Source organism: Notolepis coatsorum (genome assembly GCF_963971535.1).
Source record: "Notolepis coatsorum genome assembly, chromosome: 11".
Taxonomy (NCBI): domain Eukaryota; kingdom Metazoa; phylum Chordata; class Actinopteri; order Aulopiformes; family Paralepididae; genus Notolepis; species Notolepis coatsorum.
This window is the reverse complement of record NC_140175.1, coordinates 30,257,892-30,274,397: the sequence shown is the minus strand read 5'-3', so window position 1 is coordinate 30,274,397 and position 16,506 is coordinate 30,257,892.

The window sequence follows — 16,506 nt, the reverse complement described above, 5'->3', positions numbered from 1 at the left end:
CTGTGAATATACCTGCATATATATATATAATATATACAGTATATCCACATAAAAACTAAATCTATATATACATATCCCTTAACTACTATTAATCTTACAACAACTCTGTGCATACATCTGATTAGCACTATTACTCAGTAGTACTCAATTATATATGTTATACCCTGTTTAATCACCTGTACATTGTATATTACTATTGCACTTTACTGTTACATTTGCACTCTGGTTGGATGCCAAACTTCTTTTCGCTGTACTGTACTTGTGCTGTATAATGACAATACATTTGAATCTAATCTAATGTAGTCACTGATTTGATCACTGAATGATGCTATTTTCTACTTGACCACTAGAGGACAGTAAAAAACTATTAAATCTACATGAGCACTAAACATAATACCACAGGGATGGTCTGTAGGCATAATGTATTTTTTTCACATTGTTCTACAGCCTTGCCTTGCCTTTCAGAATCATCTATGACATCATCATAAGACAGCTGTTGTGACACCACGTGATCGATACTAATGGGAAGTCCACAGAGACGTTCTTGCACCATAGTACATCTCAGGCAGGTTTTGATGAGTTTGAGTTTAGTGTCAGCTTTGCCTTTGACCCCAAATGTTGTGTGTCTGTCTACCATGTTTGTTATTGTTGTTTTTCGCCCCATGTAAAGCGACCTTGGGTTTTATGAAAGGCGCTATACAAAACCAAGTTATTATTATTTGTATTATTATAGCTTCTTCTCGTGCAGGACGGTCTAACTACACACCCTCAAGACCCCTCCGCTCTACATATTCTGGCCGCCTCAGACCCACTCCTATCCGAGCTCCTGGGGGGGTCATGAAAGCGAAGCAGGCTATTCACGGTCCTCGCTCCACAATGGTGGAACGAACTTCCCACCACAGACAGGACACCTGAAACCTGGCCAATTTTCCGTCGTTGAAAAACACACCTCTTCAAACAATATCTGAAATAGAAAATAATGTCTTTTTACTACTATGTACCCTATACTACTATGCTACTATACTTATACTACTACCTATCATGCTAATACGTCTATATTACTATGCATGTGTAATCAGAGAGTTCCATGTCTGTCATGTTTTTTGATGGCAAAGGTGGAAAATGTAGCAATTCCACGGAAAGTTCCCTGCCACCAAGATCTGGCTGTCATGGGTCAGACCAGTGCTCAGGCTTTGACAGTGCCCCAGAAACTCTTCTTTTGCTGGGGAGGTTGAGGAGCACTCCAAACACCTCTCCCAGGTTCTAAAATCTCTCATCAAGCGAAGAGAGGGCTGCATCCACTAACCACTTCCATTTTTTTTAAGTGCATCACCAAAAGGGTCATCTGCGGGGCCTCATGACCAAATAGCCTTTTTGTGTCTCTCAACCTGCTTTTGTTTGAGTACAGCCTCCACGTTCATCTCCTCGCATGTCTCCTTTGAAGCTGTCTGTGCACCAGAAGATCCAGTGTTTCTGTAGCAGGTTGAGAGAATCTCTGGTTTTCTTCAGCAAGTCGACAGCCACATCTAGAAGCATGGAGGGTAAGTAAGTAAGTAAGTAAGTAAGTAAGTAAGTAAGTAAGTAAGTAAGTAAGTAAGTAAGTAAGTAAGTAAGTATTTATAAAGCACCTTTCATACATGTCATGTAGCTCAAAGTGCTGTACACAAACATACGCATATATAAAGCATCACATTAATAAGATAACAGTAATAAAAGTACGGCAATAGGCAAAGCACAGTAAAATAACATTTCAGTAAAAGATCAATACATCAAATTTAATTAAAAACATAATAATAAAAACATTTCAATAAGATACTCGCTTTCCCTAAGGCATGGTACACTATTTGTAAGCTAGACTGTATAGGTACGTTTTTAATTTTCCTTTAAAAATGTGTATGGAGCTGGCTTTCCTGATGTGTGTTGAATGAATGAATGAATGAAAACTTTATTTAACAGATTGCAGAATGGGTACAATACAGTACGGCTCAATACATACAATTGTTAAGGGGATGCAGACCTGAGAAAGACGTTTGTCTTGTTTCCATCAGGGTCCCCCATTTTCAATTCATATAGACATATATGACATACATGACATACAGATAGTCAGTACTGCTACATCTATACATTTATGACATACCAGATTTGCAAATACAGTACTGTTTGTGATACAGAAGGAGTCAAGAAAAGGGAGTATATACATTTGACGTCGAAACTGTACATTGGAGGAGGTTGGGTGGGGGGGGTTGGGTACATTGGGATATTGACAACCACACTGGGTAATTTACATTGGAGGTGGTTGGGGGGGGGGGGCCGGGGGGCACACTGTATAAACAAGTAACACTGTACATTGAGGGGGGGGGGGGAGGAGACACTGTACAAACAAACACAATTGTACATTGAACTATTGACAAAACCGTACTAGGTAAATGACTGTACATTGGAGGGGGTTGGGTTAGGATATTTACAGGGGCCAGTGTTGAATTGCAGTCTCCCGTAGGTGTCCCTTGAGAGAGGTTTTGAAAGTGGGTAGTGATCCACATTCCTTTACAGCTTTGGGTAGGGCGTTCCACATTGATGTGGCATAATTGCGAAACGTGTTTAGTCCCTTATTTGAGCCGAATCTGGGTTTAACATGATTTGTGGAGCTCCCTCTGGTGTTGTGATCGTGGTATTCACTGACCTTTGGGAAGTATTTTGACATGTACATGGGTACCTTGGTCGTGTAGTGTATCTTGTAGACCAGGCCCATTGCAAGTTGTTGTACTCTGTCGTCTACTCTAAGCCATCCTAGGTTGTCAAAGTGGGCAGGGGTGAGGTGGGTTCTAGGAGTAAGGTCAAGCAGTAGTCTGACCAGTTTGTTTTGAGATGTTTGTAATTTTGTTTTTAGCGCCTTTGAGGTGCTTTGGTACCATGAGGTGCAAGCATAGTCGTAGTACCCCTGAATGAGTGCTCCTGCCAGAGTCTTCAGGGTGTTCTTGTTTACCAGAGAGGAGATCCGGTACAAGAATCGAGTTCGTTGGTTGACTTTTTTTATTACATTGGATGCCATTTTGTCACAGGAGAGATTAGCCTCTAGGATGGAACCCAGGTAGGTGATTTCATCTTTCCTTGTGACAATATTGTCACCCACTGTAACTGAGAAGCCGTCGGTCTTGCTGAGTTTGTTATTTGAACCGAAGAGAATGGACTCTGTTTTGCCCATGTGTAATGATAGTTTGTTATCAGCGAGCCATATGCAGATTTTGCCTAGTTCCGAGCTGAGGGTTTTTTCAACCTGTAACTTGTTCTTGTCAGAGACCAGCAGGGCTGAGTCGTCCGCAAACAGGAACAAGTTGCAGTCACAAGCTGACGACATGTCATTTGCATAAATTAGGAACAGTAGCGGTCCTAGTATGCTTCCTTGTGGAACACCACAGCTCACTGTGAGGGGGGGGGATAGGGTACCGTTTACCTCCACCATCTGTTCCCTCCCCTCAAGGTAGGATTGCATCCAGCTCACTGATAGACTATCAAAACCAATTGCTTTTAGCTTGTCAATCAGAATGGAGTGATTGACCGTGTCAAAGGCCTTTTGTAGGTCCAGCATGACCATGCCGCAGTATTTGCCTGCGTCCACCTCTTGTTTGATGTGGTCATTCAAATAGAGAAGGCATGTGTCAGTGGAGTGGGATGTTCTGAAGCCAGATTGGAATTCGTAGATTAGATTTTTTTCCGCTAGGTACTTTTCGACCTGTTCGTAGACTATTTTTTCCATGACTTTCGAGATGGAGGTGAGAATAGAAACAGGGCGGTAGTTGCCTGGGTCTAATTTGCTGCCCTTTTTGTGCAGAGGGGTCACCCTCGCAATTTTGAAGTCCTTGGGGACGTGTCCCTGTTTTATGGAGAGGTTTATTATGTGTGTGATGATTGGTGTGATGGCGGCTGCTGAGTCTCTGAGGAATTTGGAGGGGATGTTGTCATGGCCAGTGGCCTTGTTAGGTTGGAGGGCGCTCAGTTTATTGAGTACCTCATCTGTTGTTACCATTTCCAGCTTGAAGTCGTCCTTGCGGACCCCTAGGTTTTTGTAGTAAGCTACTATGTGTTCTACCCCATAAAGCCCTGAGTGGGAGGGTAGTTTGTTTACCAGTGTTGTGGCTATGTTTGTGAAGAAAATGTTTAAGTAATTGGCTACATCCAGCTTGTCTGTGATGAGCGTGTTGTCCGTTTTTATGTTTATGTTTGAGAATCTGGTTTTAAGTTTTTTACTGCATCCTAGTTGATTATTGAGTAATTTCCAAAGTTCACGTGGTTTGTTTTTGTTTTCCTCAGTTTTGTCATTGATGAAATTCTTTTTTGCAGTTTTGATCATGGAGTTTACGTCGTTTCTTAGTCTGTTTCTTTCTAGTTTGAGTTCAGTCACGTGGGCTTGGAGTTCACTGCTCGTGCTTTTAGTAAGCTTTGACTGACTTTTACGAAACTCAGAGCATTTTTTGTCTCTGGTTTTCATAGCGGCCAGTATTTCGGAGTGCATCCACGGCTCAGCGCGATTTTTTACCCTGGTGGTTCTTAGGGGGGCCATGTCGTTTAGTATTGCTGAGAATTTGGTTTTGAAACCAAGCCATGTTTCGTCAACCAGTGTACCATTGAGTTCATCTGACCAGTCCAGACTCTCCAGTTCAAGGTTGAAGGCCTCGCTAGAGTAGGTTTTGAGGTCTCTAGATGTGACTGTTTTGTGGCAGCCAGCCTTTTGTTTTAGTTTTTTTCGGGTACAGAATATCATATAATGATCACTTTATTGGTAGTGTGTTCCATAGTTTTGGGGCATAGTTGGCAAATGCCATACTTCCGATCCTCTTTTGGTTTCTGGGTGTGTCTAATAAACCTGTAGTGGATGACCTTAGCGTTCTTGAGGGCAGATAACTAACTAGGGAATTTGCTATGTATTTTGGGCCTTGCTTATTTAGAGCTTTATATGTCAGGAAAAGGACCTTAAAATCAATTCTGTGAGTTACTGTGTCAGTAGTTTACACACATGCTGGATCTCGTTGAGGATGTCATACCATACGACAGAGAAAAGAAAGGCAGGTAGGATCCAATCTCCTCGGCCAAAGACTGGGCTTCAGATTTCACCACACAGGCTCTGCAGTAGTTTCCCTCACCTCCAGAAGAGCCTCTCTGACTTGCCCAGCCTGATACCTTACTGCCTGGACGTTCCCACCCGGTCTTTGAGCATGGTTTCAGGGTGGTTTTGACATGATTCAGGGGGATATCCCATCTATGGGTGGAGGGTGAGAAGAGTTTGAATGATTTAGTTACATTTCCAAAGTATAGCCCATGGCATCTGGTGAGCTTTTAGCAGCTTCAGCTACCACTAGATTTAAATCGGGGGCGCCACACAGGACAAACAAGGCTCTTGGGTTCTGTTGACGCAGCCTGAACACCTTTATTCCTTCCCTTCATGTTGGTGCCGTTGTCATAGGACTGTCCTCTGTCCTCAAAGGGGATGTTATTACGCTCCTCCGGCTTCTTGAGGATGAGAGATGACAAAACCTTCCCCTGTTGACTCTTCCGCCGCCACAAGAAAGCCCATGAAATGTTCTCCAATTTGTGGTTTGTCTTCTAGTTACAGAGCCCTGACAGTGACATGAAAGCTGTTGTTTGTGACTCAGGGGTGCAATCTAAAATAATGGAGAAATACTTTTGATGTTTTGATCTCTTTCCACATTTTTCCTCCTGGATTCCTCTGCCCAGGTGTGTGACTACCGGCTCCACGTTCCACTCTACCAGCATGCTGCTTCAGCCATACATTTATTTTTGGAAATATACTTTTGGATATTGCAACTACTACAGAAAAACGTGAGTACACAAGTTCAAGTTCAACTCAAGTTCAGACCTATGTTACTCTATTTCATTAGCACTAAAAGTGAATTCTCTTTATTGTATCAGAAACTTCAAAATATTATAAAGTATAGTATTGTGGTTTGCAAAAAAAGTATGCAGTCCTCAAAAACGAAAATTTAAATGGCCACTTTTGGGGGTGACTGTTAACCCTTTCACTGCCGCACTACCAAAACAGTTAACCCTTTCACTGCGACAACACACAGAAGGTTAACCCTTTCACTGCCACACAACAGCCGGTTCGACCGTCGGTTGTGTGATAGTAAAGGGTTAACCTTCTGTCGTGTGGCAGTGAAAAGGGTTAAGAGGTTAACACTAGCACAGCCGACAAGGGGTCAAATGACCCCTAGGCATTTTCAATAAATGTATCCTCGTCACTCGGTCGAGCTCCAGCTCTGTTACTCAATGACTTTTCCCGGTTTCTGAAATTTCAAAATGACTTCAGGAAAATGTAATTAGAACGTTATTCCACATATATATGGAATATATATGTGGAAAGTCACAGCACTTTGCGAGCGTCTAGCGCAGGGGTGGCCAACCCATGGCTCACGAGCCGCATGTGGCTCTTTGCCCGTCAATGTGTGGCTCTTCCATCCAAAAAATAAAAAATAAAAAATTATTATATATATTTTTATTATTATTATTATAATTTTTTGTCACTCAAACCTGTTGTAAACCTCATATTGTTATATTAAGAGGTAATTATATAGTTTACACTGTTTATTTTTCTCATATAAGCTGTGGGGTCATCTGACCCCTTCCGGCGGGAATCAGTGACATTTTCTCCATGGCTGTTCTAGTGTTAAGGTGTCTGAGGACCCCCTTAAAGCCATGTTTCTTTCATTTACATTTACATTTTACATTTAGTCATTTAGCTGACGCTTTTATCCAAAGCGACTTACAAGTTCTGTACGACAAGCCATCAGGAAGGGCACAACTCTATCAGCTGAGCAACAATGTTCATCAAAGTGTTGAGTGCTACAGTGTAGGTTAGTTTATTAGGACAAGTGCATGACAGTACGGTTAGTTAGGGTTAGATTTTTTTTTTTTTTTTTTTTTAATTCAGATAATGGTTGAAGAAGTGCGTCTTTAGTCGACGGCGAAAGATTGGACGTGATTCGGCTGTCCTAACTGGGGTGGGTAGTTCATTCCACCATTGTGGGGCTAGGACTGAGAATAGGCGACTTCTCTTTGATGACCCTCCCGGAGCTTGGATAGGAGTAGGTCTGAGGCGGCCAGAAGATGCAGAGCGTAGGGGTCTTGAGGGTGTGTAGTTAGAGACCATTGACCGGAGGTAGGCAGGAGCGGTTCCCTTTGCCGCACGGTATGCTAGGTCGAGGGCCTTGAAGCGGATTCGTGCAGCAATGGGGAGCCAGTGCAGGTCCCTAAGAAGTGGGGTGACATGGGCCGACTTCGGTAGGTTTGAGATCAGGCGGGCCGCTGCGTTCTGAATGAGTTGAAGAGGCTTAGTGGCAGTGGCCGGGAGGCCAGCGAGCAGTGCATTGCAGTAGTCGAGGCGGGAGATGACTGTTGATTGGACGAGGAGTTGGGTGGCTTCTTTTGTCAGGAAGGGGCGTATCCTTCTGACGTTGCTCAGGAGGAATCGGCAGGTTCTGGTCGTCGCTGCGATGTGAGCAGAGAAGTTCAACTGGTCGTCGAGGACAACACCAAGGTTCTTGGCGGTCGGGGACGCAGTCACAGCTGCATTCTCGACTGTGATTGAAAGGTCGGTTAGGGGGGAGGATTTGGCCGGCAGGTGGAGCAATTCTGTTTTGCTTAGGTTCAGTTTGAGGTGGTTGGACGTCATCCAGGCTGAGATGTCGGACAGACAGGCCGAGATCCGCACAGAGACGTGGATATCTGAGGGAGGGAAGGAGAGGAAGAGTTGAGTATCGTCGGCATAACAATGGTAGGAGAAGCCATGAGACGTGATAATGTTACCCAGTGATTTAGTGTAGAGGGAGAAGAGAAGGGGTCCTAAAACCGAGCCCTGGGGGACACCCGTCCGCAGGGGGCGGGTGGCCGACAGGGTCCCTCTCCATGACACTTGGTAGGAGCGGTCATTGAGGTATGATGACAGCCATGTCAGCGCAGAGCCAGCCACTCCCATTCCTGCGAGGGCCGCAAGGAGGATCTGGTGGTTGACTGTGTCGAAGGCTGCAGATAGATCTAGGAGAATCAGGACAGAGGAGAGGCCTTTCGCTTTTGCTAAGTGAAGTGCCTCTGTGACCGCAATGAGGGCTGTCTCTGTGGAGTGACCAGTCCTGAAGCCTGACTGATTAGGGTCTAGGAGGTCATTCTGTAAGAGATAAGTAGTAAGTTGGTTGGATACAGCACGTTCAAGTGTTTTAGAAAGGAAGGAGAGAAGAGAGACAGGACGGTAGTTGCCTATGACAGTAGGGTTCAGGGTTGGTTTTTTTATGAGCGGCGTGACTCTGGCTTGTTTTAGGGAGGTGGGGACCACCCCCGAGTTGAGTGAGGAGTTGATGGTTGCAGTTAGGAATGGGAGGATGTCTGGTGCTATGGTCTGGAGGAGTGGGGAGGGTAGCTGGTCCAGCTGGCAAGTAGTCGGACGGTTTGACGTTACCAGTGTCAGGGTCTCTGCTTCTGTAATGGGAGAGAAAGATGACAGAGTGAAGGATGAGGTTCTCGATTCAGCATTTGGAATGGGTGGGGGTTGGGAGAAGGAGCTGCGGATGTTCTCCACTTTTTCCTCAAAGAAGATCGCAAAGTCTTCGGCAGAGAAAGATGAGGGAGGGGGGGGTGGGGGGGGAGTGAGGAGGGAGGACATGGTAGCATGCAGTTTGCGAAGATTCTTGGCAGAGGCCTCGATCCTATGGTGGAAGAAAGAAGCTTTGGCATTAGTGATGGCACAGCTAAAGGACTGAATCATTGCCACCAATCTAGTAAGAACTTCACGCCACCTCTTTCTGTCAGCCTCAGTGAGTGCCATCGCTTGCTTATCTATTGCTAGACCCTTTGGCCTGTCACAACATCACTGGGCTTGTCTCAGGCGGAGAGGAGAGGAGCGCTTGATGCTACATCACTGGACCTGTCTCAGGCGGAGAGGACAGGAGCGCTTGATGCTACATCACTGGGCCTGTCTCAGGCGGAGAGGACAGGAGCGCTTGATGCTACATCACTGGGCTTGTCTCAGGCGGAGAGGACAGGAGCGCTTGATGCTACATCACTGGGCCTGTCTCAGGCGGAGAGGACAGGAGCGCTTGATGCTACATCACTGGGCCTGTCTCAGGCGGAGAGGACAGGAGCGATTGATGCTACATCACTGGGCCTGTCTCAGGCGGAGAGGACAGGAGCGCTTGATGCTACATCACTGGGCCTGTCTCAGGCGGAGAGGAGAGGAGCGCTTGATGCTACATCACTGGGCCTGTCTCAGGCAGAGAGGACAGGAGCGCTTGATGCTACATCACTGGGCCTGTCTCAGGCGGAGAGGACAGGAGCGCTTGATGCTGCACTGCTGCATATGAAGAGAAAAGAGGAGTATAGTATATTACATTATATCAATAAAAAATCTGTTGATGGTGAAACCCAGCCAATAATAGCATCTAAGCCACATAACATTCTAAACACAAACAGCAAGAGTAAACACCTAACATTCATGTACAAAACATGTATTCATTGAGTACTTCTTCTCACATGATGCATGTTGTTTGCTATATGCCTACTGTATTTTTAAGACTAATCAATAATGAAAATACAAAAGCTTACAACTGAACTATTAAATACAAAAGGTCGTGGGAAAGGACAAGCATTTTAATTGGTGTTCCATACAGAGTGAAAGAATCAACCAATGGTCTCATATCTCTCATCCTTAGTCAGACAGACCCCTGTGAGCATTTGTATGGCACCGACACACAGGTGGGTACTGGCTGAAATGGCGGTAGCATTGTTCGCACTGAAGCCCAGATTTGCATGATAAATACAAAGTGTTCCTTACCTGCCCCACTCAGCCGTGGGCCAGCCCTTCCTTCCTTTGTGCACGCATGAAAAGCCCATAAATACGGGCTTCGAAGCCCGCCTACACAGCCTATGAATGGCCGGGAACATCGTCTGTCTGGCTACGAGGACGAGGTGCTTTGCATTTGAAAACAACGATGACACAAGGCTTTCAGATTTCCATCTGTATCGTTTAAATCTCAGAATCACGTGGAGTGTGGCGCGGCTGGGTGGCGCAGCGGAGATTGCGCTCGTCACCAATGCAAGAGACTCCGGTCTCGAATCCGGGTGTCAGCATTGCCTCCGGCTTGGGCCAGCCGTCATACTAACTCATTGGCAGAGTTAGAGGGTGGAAGTCGATGGGTGGGGATTTGGACGTTGTGGACAGCGACTCCTACAGGTCGGTTGGGGGATGCCTGCACAGCAGAGACAGGAAGTAGCAAGGGTAGTGTGAGCCTCCCATGCGTTACACCTCGCCAATGAGAGTCCGCGCTGGCAGGTGAAAAGATGTGACAGGCTGCCTCCTCGTGTACCGGAGGGGACACGTGATGCAAGGCTTCTATCCTCCCTACAACCGACCAGTGGGGGGCATAGTTGAGCAACGTTCAAAAACATGGAGGGGAGAATTGGAAACAGGAAATTGGGATGGGAGAAAAATAGAAAAATAAGGAGAAAAAGTGGATAAAAAAAAAGAATCATGTGGAGTGTGCGATCACTTTCCCTCATCTTCACCACACGTTGGCGGATCCACTGTGATGCCATTATCCTTAGCCAACACTCGAAAAGGATCTAAAAGCTACAAATAATATGTACCTATTACCTTACCTCTATTGTAGTACAAATACATCAACATTTGGCAGAACATTTTAGACAAAAATGCCCCCCATAACGTCACTATGGTAAGATGCTCAACATTCACCAGTTGGTATAAAATCACCTGGCATTTGGTGTCATGCATTATAGGACTCTGGAGCAAAAATTAATGCCACTGAAAGCAGCAAAGACCAAACATTGGCTATATGTAAGGCTCTGCTCTCTTAAAGGAACACACCAACACTCTCCAGGGAGAGACAAGAAGATAGATACCAGTTTCCTCTCTGTGCGTTCAGTAGAAAGCTATCTGGCTGCACGTTAGCCTAGCTTAGCACAATGAATGGAAGCGGACAGTGCCGGTTAGCCTAGGCATTGTCCAACTAACACCTCTCCCGGCAGCGTCTAGTTTTTTTACCAACAAACTTGCATTCTTCCGTAATCTGATTGGCCACTGACGTTTCTGGTCATGTGACATCTGCGCCAATCGCGTGACGCCTGTTTCTGTGCCTATTTCCGCCTCTAACAGCCTGCAAACTACCTAACGCCTAGTTCTATCACTGGTTAAGCTTAGGCGACTCTTTCGAAGTTGGTCAAGGTTAGAGTTTGGAATCAGGGCTGGTGTTCTATCGCCCTGCTCTAAGACAAACTCTAACCTTAACCAACTTCGAAAGAGTGCCTAAGCTTAACCAGTGATAGAAACAGGCGTCACATGACCAGAAACGTCAGTGGCCAATCAGATTGCGGAAAAAATGCAAGTTTGTTGGTAAAAGACTACACGCCTCCCGGCACTGTCCGCTTCCATTCATTGTGCTAAGCTAGGCTAACGTGCAGCCAGATAGCGTTCTACTGAAGGCACAGAGAGGAAACTTTTATCTATCTTCTTGTCTCTCTCTGGAGAAGATGATAAGCTAATTTCCAAAAATGTTGACGTGTTCCTTTAAAGCTTTGTGGAAGAGGAGTTCTTACATCCATCAGGGTTACACAGAGGGGCCCTCTGAACCAACACCTCTAGACCCTGGACACGGCCGTGAGCTCATTACATTCTAGTCCGTCAAGAATGTGTGTGCGCTGGGGGGTTGGACGTAATGTATTACATGCAACAGGGTTACTGTAAACAAAGTTTTTTAGTAATTGAGAAGCTATCTTTGATGTTGCTAGACACAAAGCCGAGGTCATCAGATTCTCCTCTCAGGAATGTGTGTGTTTTGTCTGTGTGTGTGTGTGTGTGTGTGTGTCTATGTATTGTCCAAATGTTCCTACACGGGTTAGGATTATAATTATGCTTAGGTTAAGGCAAGGGGTAGTGGGGAAGAGTTTGGGAATCAATGCAAGAAAAATATTGTAATAAAAATAGGGAGTTGAGGAATCAATGCAAGAAAAATAGAGAGTTGAGAAATTGATTGTAATAAAAAATAGAGTTCAGGAATCAATGCAACATTTGTTTTGTTGAGGAATCAATGTAATAAAAAAAAGAGTTGAGGAAGCAATGGAACAAAAATAGAAAAATAGACAGTTGGGGAATCAGTGGAACAAAAATGGGAAAGAGATGGGGAATCAATGGAACGAGGATGGGTGTTGATATGGATGAGTGTTGATATGGATGAGTGTTGATATGGATGAGTGTTGATATGGATGCGTGTTGATATGGATGGGTGTTGATATGGATGAGTGTTGATATGGATGCATGTTGATATGGATGGGTGTTGATATGGATGGGTGTTGATATGGATGGATGTTGATATGGATGCGTGTTGATATGGATGGGTGTTGATATGGATGGGTGTTGATATGGATGACTGATGATATAGATGCGTGTTTGAGAGTACTGTATGTGTGTGTATCGTCACTATACACTGTGTATCGTCACTACTTCTTCTGTCGGGAGTTAATATTCCCTTTAATGGTACAACTTGTTTTCGGTTCTTCTGTCAGGAGTTAATATTCCCTTTAATGGTACAACTTGTTTTCGGTTCTTCTGTCAGGAGTTAATATTCCCTTTAATGGTACAACTTGTTTTCGGTTCTTCTCCTGAAGCAGATTTACAACTGGATTGTATTACTGTTTTGTTATCCAAGTAACAATTCAATTTATTGGCTGAGGAAGAGAGGGGGGGGGGAGAGGGGCTAGAGAGAGAGGGGAAGAGAGGGAGAGAGAGAGAGAGAATAGAATAGAATAGAATAGAATAGAAATACTTTTATTATCCCGTGGGAAATTAGACACTGCAAATCGCTCAACATTTAAACATTTAGACAGGACAGGTCACAAATTAGAATAATAACACAAATCAAATCAAGAGAGAGAGAGAGAGAGAGAGAGAGAGAGAGAGAGAGAACAAGATACAAGGGAGGATATAGATGGTTTCAAAAATAACATTCTAAAAGGACCCAAGTGTATCTCCTGTTGCAATGTTTGCTAATACAGTAGCTGACAGGAAATACATTTGGGTCCAAACTGTTCCCTAGCAACAGAATAGGTGAGCATGCGTTTACTTGCCTGTGTAATAATGTGGGAATTGATTTAAACAGTAACAATAATAATGTTCTCAGCTCATAATATGAAAGAATAGGATGCAAGCAGACTCTGGTAGTCCAATGAAAACCTTTTTTTTTCTCCAAATAACAATCAGGTTTTCAGGAAAGAGGTTAAAAGTAACCTAATTTCAATTAATAATACAATGAGTTCTGAGTGGGTTTCTGGGCCTCTTCTCTAATGAAACATACTAAGCGCACAGAATACTGAAACCCTTCTATTCTAAGTAGACAAACAAACTCGTAAAATCTCCATCATTTGAGTTGGGAGGCCTCGACTTAACACACAAGTTTATTAGGTTTCAGACTATGGTGGCATTATAGGGTGCGAATCGAGGGCTTATGAAAGGGGGAGGACCTTTTGTTAACAGAAATGACTAAATGCACCCTCTTTATGTATAGGCTACTATAGATTCTATGGTACTTCTAATGCTGGAGTTAATTATACAAATTGTTAGCCTTAGCACAGCCCTCCCCGCTCACCCCCCCCCCCCCCCCCCCGTCCCCAGGCCCACTTGTAAGGAGAGTCCATGTCTGGCTCATGATCTTTGCCGCATGCAATTCCACTGTAGGTACTCTCTCCATATATCATCTCTCCTGTCTCTCTCTACTGTTCACTATCAAACAAAACAAAGCAGGTAATCCATACGAAAGAAAAAACATGGTTTCTCATCATCACACTGTAGTGAAATCTAGAATGAGGTCCCAGTTTTTCCTCTCGTCGTTTATTTTGCTGTCTTAGCAGCAGCTGTGCTGAATTTGTGAGGCGGGCAAAAGGCGAAAGGCATGTTTGGACTGTTTTCAACTCCACAGGGCCACAACAACGCACACGAGAGAGACACACATGCGAGCACGTAGGTCCACACTCATGAGCACACGTGTGTTCGTGCACTTGTGCACGCGTGCACGCAAGCACACACACACACACACATACACACACACACACACAAATGGGGGCTTAGGAGAATCCACACACAGCAGCAGCCAGAGACTCATTCCATACAAAATGGAAACTACAGACTTTGCAACAACAGGAAGATATGGGAAGGTTTACATTGCAACCACCGTGACTCAGCGATAAATGACAGGACAGTTCAGGGAAAAACACTACACACAATACAAAAACACAAATCATGCATGGCTGCACGCACGGATACGCACTAACACACACACGCAACTCACAAATGACATCTACAGACATCACAACAGAGGAGAGAAGAGAACAGAGGGAAGGTGTGTAGAGAGTATGAGACTAATAACTTGGGTTACCGCTCCAAATGATAGGACAGTCCAACACAGTGAAGGCCCCTGGAGTCTATCCTACATCTGCTTTCTGTTCAAGCTTGTCAAGGATGACCTCACTCAGCAACAATGGCCTCAAACCACACGCCTGCTAATTGTAATGTAAATAGATGATACTGCTAAGCACGTTTTCTCTGTGGGGGAGGGGAAGATGGAGAATGTACATGTGTTTCATAAGGCTGTATGATGTGTGCCAGGGCTGTTGTAGGCATCGCATGATTCGTTCAGATAGAACAAGACATTCAGGAGCTGCATTCCCGACCAAATCAAATTACTTGGCAATAAAGACCTTTCCGATTCTGATTCTAAGGAATCGACCACGCCTATAGTACTACCTACTATGTTAATATGTCTATACTACTATGCACTCAAGACTGTAGCAGTCAGGGCGGCTAGGTGGTGCAGTGGGCAAGGCGCTCACCACCAATGCAGGAGACGCTGGGTTCGAGCCCAGCTCTCCGCATTGCATTCAGCTTTGCTGGTCGTTCATACTAATACATTTGGCAGTATTAGGGGGTGGGAAGCTGATGGGTGGGGATCGGACGTTGTGGACAGCGACTCCTACAGGTCGGTTGGTGCGCCTGCGCAGTAGAATCAGGAAGTGACGGGGGCGGCGACCCTCCAAAGCGCAGACCCCCGACGCTGAAAGATCGCGCTGTGCAGGTGAAAAGATGCAACGGCTGCCACCTCGAGTACCGGAGGGGACTCGTGCAATGTATGGCTTCGTCCACATTACAGCCGGCTTGTGGGAGGCATGGCCAAACAGCGTTCGAGACAGGGGAGGGTAGAATTGGACGATACGAAATTGGGATGGGAGAAAAATAGAAAATGGGAGAAAAAGTAGATTAAAAAAAAAGACTGTAGCAGTCAAGTTCGACACTGTTTGACGAACAATGTTACTTACCCTTAGCTGCCACAGTTGTACCCTTCCTGCTGACTTGTTGTACAGAACTTGTAAGTTGCTTTGGGTAAAAGCATCAGCTAAATGTAAAGGTTATGCCCCCTAGATCCATCACCTTGCTTTAAGTATTCCCAACAGGGTTAAAGGTCAAACTACTTCTAACTGCTTCTAACTGTTGAAGACACCTTACCTGCCCCATTACAGGTCATTGTGTGGGATGCTCCCTTGGACTTTAGACAGCTGTCCTATAGTTGACCCCCCTCATGAGGGCAGCCCTGATATTTCATGTGTAAAGATTTTCACACCACCGAACTTCAACACAGGGTGTTGTGCAACCGCATGCACCCACGCAAGTGGATTCACATGTTGCACGCTCGGAAAGCATTTAGCATCAGTGTGATCTTTGAATTAAAAGGGAAATTCCACCGCAAAACAACATTAAACTCAATGACCAGATTGAGGCATAACTGATTAGTTCCCTCTATGTGCTGCCCAAAGAGACTTCTGCTCAGTCATATCAGCAGTGGGCAGTGCCAATTTGGTAGAGCTATATGTCACAATGACATGTAGCTCTACCCTCAATTAATTTAGAAGAACTACAATGGGCGGATAATCTAAATTTGATGATCAGCTTCCCAGTCTTTCTCGCCAGGTAATGGAATAATTATCCATAATTAATAGCCCAGCCTTGCCCTTTGTGTGTGTGTTTGTTAAGAGTATCTCACAGAGAATAATTGGGAAATTCCAATTGTAATTTAAATAAACTATAATTTAACTAAACCTTTTGGCATGACAAGATGTGTATGCTGCCCAAAGTGAGAATACTAGACTATGACAGAATATGAGCACTGAGACATAAACAAACAACGATTACAGTAAATGAACTGAACATGACTTCAGAATCGTGACTATGTTTGTTTTTTGGTTGACAGGTGCAAAAATTCAAATTATTTGACTTAGCTATACCATTGGCTAATGTTAGGCCATACATCTTTCTGAAGATTCCCAATGATGTGTTTGCACTTTGCAGCACAGCAATAACATTGTATTGTTAACATTGCCAAATGTTATCCCTAACACTCTCGCAAGAATTGATAACAGTAGATAACAGTATTTTTTTACCTTAGA